General features: G+C 32.7%; 1 protein-coding gene across 4 annotated transcripts in view; it reads right to left on the bottom strand.

The window, feature by feature from the left end:
- Positions 1 to 5879, bottom strand: part of LOC148601158 (anoctamin-7-like) — a 69980-nt gene extending 64101 nt beyond the window's left edge. The window contains exon 1 of one of the 4 annotated variants that reach the window (XM_088556911.1): positions 5779 to 5879. The gene's annotated coding sequence lies outside the window, so the exon portion shown is untranslated. Of the gene's footprint in view, positions 1 to 1632; positions 1708 to 2386; positions 2513 to 5744 lie in introns of those variants that run through there. The other 3 variants (XM_088556910.1, XM_088556912.1, XM_088556909.1) reach the window with 3 other exon arrangements.
- Between the last annotated feature and the right edge of the window lie 339 nt (positions 5880 to 6218).

A 6218-nucleotide genomic window follows, 5' to 3' on the forward strand; every position in this document is an offset into this window, starting at 1 on the left:
AGGCCAAGATTAATTTTCAAATAGTAATAAGCTGAAAAAGTTGTCTATATACATATTTAACTACCTTGGGCAATAGGCTAATGGTTAACAATGCAGCAGAAAAAGTAATTAACTACCTGTTAACCCAATATGAAAATCATCAAGACAGTTGATGCCGTGAAATTATCTTATATGAAAGTACCCTGCAGTAACATACAGCAATGTGAAGTATTTCCAATAATCAATATCACACAGCTAGAAAATGATTGAAAACTGAAATTAACGGAATTCCCTATTAAATATTATCCAAATAATTGTTGTTCACTTACTAAAGGTAGATTTGGATAATGACAGTGATTGTAAACCATGTTATTATTTGTAAAAGCTAAAATAAGAACCCACAAGTATTTAAGAAACTTTTTGACCAAATGCAAGTTACATGGTACATGTATGACCAATTTTGCCTTAGGGACAGTTTACACTTCATGAACCATAGAGCTTTATATACCAAATTACATTAACTTATTTCATAGTAAAAATAAAGCTACATGTAAGTTAATACTCTTATGCAGAATCAAGGAATGTGTAAATTTAAGTGACAATCTTGAATCCTTTTAGACTGGGGGAATAACAAAACCAAACAAAAAATAAAACAAAACTACATGTACCAAAGGCAGTCTAAGGGCCTTCAATGAATAGTGTGATATTTCCCACATAATGTGCAAACACTACATGTATATCTGTAGCAATAAACAACTATGTTATGCATGCAAATAGAAAATTGCAGTAAGTTGGTATGTCCAACAAATTTCCTAAAGATACAGTATAAAAACGTTAACGTACAGGCCAAGTCAGAATGTCTGTCCTAGAAACTCTATCAGCTACATACAAAAACCAGTTGATATCATAGTTTCCTATCCAACATTTTTCTATAGCATTATTAGATTCAGACTAGTCCAAGGCATGTGACTATATTCTGCAACCCCATCTGCTATTTTACAAGTCATAAGTAGCACATTGATTAGGATTAGAAGTAGAAGTGGCTGGGCACCTCGAGCATAATCTAGTTAAAAAATCAAATACTTCTACAAGGTCTGTTAAAAGAATTGGCCTACTGAAAAGCTGATTTCGATAGAGAATGGTCTGTGGGCAAACTTTATTATAGTTTGTAGAATGAGACAAGTTCTTTTTCTATTTAAATTTAATTGAATCCTTAATAAATGCTTTGTGCATTTTGAATTATGCTATTATACAAGTAACAAAGTACTGATGTGAAAGTATTTTCAAAAAATATTTCCTGTCAAATATAAATCCTGATAATTTCAGGCCAAGGATCCTAGCAACTTTTTATAATACAGTGACTGGGATAAAATTTAAGAATGGACTATTTTACTTAAGTTCAGAATTTCAGTGAGGCATTCTTCAATACTGGTTGTAAAAATTTCTGATATTTAAAGAACATTTAAATTTTGAATATAACAAATCTCATATTGGTCCTTCCAATCCTGTTCACTCTGACTGTAAACATCATTTACACAATGTATATTAAATAATTAAAAAAATCATATAAAATAGCCAGTATTCATAAATATCATATGCCTGTTATACATGTATTTACATTCAAGGTTAGAAAATAGAGTTATATTATCATACCTTAATTTTAAAGACCATCTTAACCCTTTGAAAACTAAATGAATTGTCACTATACATGACAAAATTTAATGCATGAGTAAACCATGTGTTACGAAATTTAAAAATACTGATTTGATGGGTGAAATAAAAGTGCTACAGAAATTAGTACATTAGTACAACTCATTCAAAACTATTACTGTTGATACATTTATCTGGAAACTTCATCACAGCTTGTAAAGCTTATATTAGAAAATAACATTACTTACTCAACTGATGACTACATAATTTACCTTAATTATTTGTTCACAATTTTACCATGTGATCATTTTGTGTCATGTTCCACAAAATTTATTATAATTAGATAACAGTGATTTACCTAATGTTCTAAGTGTAAACATTTTCTATAATTCACACTATGAAATAAATTCAGCAATTTCACTCTCATATTTTCTCCCCCCAAAAAGTCACCACACAAGTAATCAATCCGCCATTAACAAAAGTAAATATTTATTTTAAAAATAGCAACAAATAATTGAGAAAATCTATATAACAAACAGGATAATCAATTGGTCATCGGGATTAACATAAATATGATCATTTGCATCATGAATGCATTAAGATTTAACTCTTGCACGGAACAAGTTCCTCACACTCGTTAAATCTAGCTATTCTTTGGTACTCCTGATATTTTGGTTATTCACTTTCTCCAATTAATTTTGATTTCCCCTGAACCTTGTGACAAAGAACCTTGAGAGGCAAGTTAAGGTTTCTTTACCTTCAATTTCACAGGAAATAAAATGAGCTGTCAGCAAAATAGCTAACTTCAGGGAATAGAGTTGGTCTTCTTTCAACTAAACATTTTTTATTTACTGAACGGCCTTAAATACAGTGAGCTCTATGGTTATTCCATGTATCTTAAATTCACCTAAAAAAAAACATAGTTTTGATCGTGCTACTGAAACACAGTTTTTCTAAGAGAGTACAGATATTCATTATCGTCTTGAAATATTGAGGGTCAGTAAGGTCTATAATTTCTGATGTGCATCTGTTTTCGTCATAGGTTAAATAAAGTCGTAAATATTTCTGCCTTCCATGGAGAACTGATATTGTTCCAGAAATGTACAAATTATGAAATATAAAAAAAGGATATAGCTTGAGCTCTTTATAGGAGTAAAATGAAATTTCAAGCATTCTCCTTATCGGTGTTTATGTGGTGTCACACTTTAATCAGATGTGTGGCTGCCGTTAGGCAAAAAAGCTTTTGCCTGCACTTAATTTTGCCAATTTTTTTTTTTTTTTTGGAGATAAAATACGTCCAGGAGAGGCATAAATGATGCTCTAAAATGCTATATCCGCGGAGCTTTGGGGTGGGGGCTTTGCCCCCCTGGACCTGATGGGGGCCTTAAGCAGCCCCCAGACCCCCTGCCATAGTTTAGCCTACACTTCAATTTGGCCTAAGCTACGCGCCTGTTAATTCATATGTTTAATTGAAGGAAGCCATTCAAAACTACCAAGTCCATCTGCTGAGTTGGAAAAATCATCTTAAATATCTTCAAATATAGTAATAATTATTTTAAAGGACATGGATTATCATTTGAAAAGATCATTTAAATAAGGCTTTTTAAATAAAGAAGATAGCTGCAACATTGCTACACCTCCTAAATCTAAGAGTGCCTAGATATTTGGAAAACAGAATGGTGAAACTCACAGTACTCACTGTATGGGCAATGGCTACTCCCATCTTTTAAGTAGTAAACTAGACAATTGACTAAAAATTTGAAAATTCTATTATTTCATAAGGAAGGAGCTGTTGGAGCATCAGCAACATCCTATATCAGGGTTCGACATTAACGGTTGCCCGATTGCCCGGGGCAAGTAAATCGCCGGTCTGGGCAAGTAAAAAGACATCAAAGTTGCCCGACTGGGCAAGTGAAAAAAATATGTGCCCAAATTACATTATTTCTGATCATCGCAGCTCTAAAACATCGAAAATTATTTCTGTATAGTTCGCCGTTCTTCCCGACCTTGCTGACCTAGATTATCATTGGATAGTTTTCTGATTTTCCCTTTGCCAAAAATAGATCGTATGATATTAATGTCGACCAATCGGATGCGTCCAATTGTACATCTATTTTCGTTATCCAATTGAACATCGCGATTTATTTATGGAATTTCTTACTTTGGAAAACTGTAAGAAATCTGTATTGAAAACTTCGAAAATATGAGAGAAAAAGAGAAATAAAATTCTATTGAAGATAGTTATTGTTGTCCATTTGTTAAACTAAAGATGTGAAATAAAAACTCCTCACATGAATACTTGTAATTTCTTTGCTTCTTGTTTTACCCCTTATTCAATTTATGTTAAACCACTGTCATCTGCATTATAGTTGAACAGTTTCTTGCCATCCACGTCTTATTAAACAAGGGTTTCTGGTTTAAACACTATATAGTGACACAAAGTTCCGGGCAAGTATTTCAATATTTCGGGCAAGTGAATCACATATGTCACTTGCCCGACTAGACAAGTGAATATAAAAGTTAACGTCGAACCCTGTATATATATATATAAATACTCCATGAGAACGGATTTGTACTCCGTGTCAGAGTTTTCCTTTTGTCTACCCAGGACTTGACATTTTATGAGCCACTAGAAAAGCAGAGAAGACTTATCCTTCTGGTGCACATTGTCCATGCTACCAGTTTCTGGTGCAGTTGGGGTCGCTCATTTATTTTTGATGTACATCATATTTTCGTTATTTCATGTTCTTTGTTGTGTGTGTCTGTTTTCCCTGTCTGCAAGTCTGGTCTTTGTCCTTGGAATTTATAACATTCTTTTGATTTACACTCAAATCTATGAATGGCTCGAAATTGTTGTCAGCATGGTCAGAAGCAGGGATTATCCTGGGATGGGTCCTTTCAATTTTACAGGAATTTTTGTTCAGATAGAATTTAACTGGTCATTTATTTGGATGGGCCCTTTGATAAGGCACCAAAATAACCTGCTTATTTGTCCCTTATGACAGTATTAGATTCATGGCCTACTGAAATTTTGCAAGGGTCAATTTTTTTTTCAAATGCCCAATTGAAATCCTGAATATTTCCACAGAATCCTATATAAAATGGGCCCTTAGCCCATAATGGTCTAAACCCAGGAACACCCCTGGGAAGTGACAAATTATGGAAATTACATACATGTATGTAGTTGGGAAATGAGTCAATGACTGTTTGAACTTTTCACATAAATACACAGCTGAAGTGTTATTGGAATAGACTTTAGTCAGTAACATAACAGCACAGTGGTATATTTTCAACAGCCAAAAGTTATTCGAGTACAAATAAATGTAGCTCTGTCCCTCTTAAGGAAATTATAAAAGCATATTAGGCTATAAATATCACATGTCAAGAAAGACAACCCTAGTTCCAAACTTGTGAAAATTCTCCAGAATCCATGTTTTTTTTCTATAAAACCAACATGACTAAAACCTATATTCATTTTATGTTGTGATTTAAATAAAAAGTAGCCTAAAAGATGGCAGAATTATTTGCACTACTGCTCCTCATATCAGAAGTTGTAATGGAACATTTCTTATAAATTATTTTGTAATGAGCTGTAGGAAAATTTGTTATATAAGGCTTTTTTTGTTAGGAATGAATATCACTATCACTAATATTCAGTTAACTTATTTTTCTTCTTTTGGAACTTGTGTTATGGAGGAACTTTTGTTCCATGACACCAGAGTATTTATTTTCAGCTTTTTCTGGGCAAAAATTTTTATTTCCAAAATCAGTCAGACCCCCACCTCAGAATCTAACAGTCATTCCCTCATCATGGTTTACATTGGTATCAAATTCATAATAAATGTGCTTGAACATTATGACAGTACTTGCCAAGCATTGGAACTGTATAACAATCACACCTTTATGACTGAATAACTAAGATGATATGTGTTGTTCACAAGTCCAGAATCGTGTTTAGGATCTGCTATAATTGCAACACCAAATGCATTTGTTTCATAAAACTTAAAATTATGGTCACCTTGTCATTTATTATGATTCCGACATAACTGGATCGAAATACATTAAATACAAAATGGCTATATGAGAAAAATTTAGATAAATGCTTGAAAGACAATCTATGGCATATTGCACATCACAGGAAAGTTGCACCTGTATAAACCGTCTGCTACCGCGTTCTTGCAGTTATATACCGGTACTGTAACAGTAAATTCTTTACAGATGGCGTGTGAGGGGTTCCGAGTAACACATTTTCAGTGCAAGGTCAAAGAATTGACTATGTCATAACACTTTCTGTGGTACTGTGTACATCGTACATATTTATTTCCTTTACTTACAAGTCAAAAAAAAACAAGTCAAGTAAACTTTATTTAAAGTCGATGAATCAAACAAAAAACATAAGCTCTGTAAAGTTTTTTTTTTTAAATCGACAAAAGGTGTGGCACATGATAACCTGTTAACTTCTTAAATGCTCAAAGAGGAGAAAATTCTATGGCAAGCCAAAGTGGACAAAAATCAATATTTTGTATCATTAAATCATCTTTTTTTTAATATTAGAAACGATTTTTTAATATTACAAAAGATTTTTTAAT

Source organism: Perna viridis, chromosome 12 (assembly GCF_037379345.1).
Source record: "Perna viridis isolate PV_CMFRI_1.1 ecotype Kerala chromosome 12, ASM3737934v1, whole genome shotgun sequence".
In the NCBI taxonomy this organism is placed as follows: domain Eukaryota; kingdom Metazoa; phylum Mollusca; class Bivalvia; order Mytilida; family Mytilidae; genus Perna; species Perna viridis.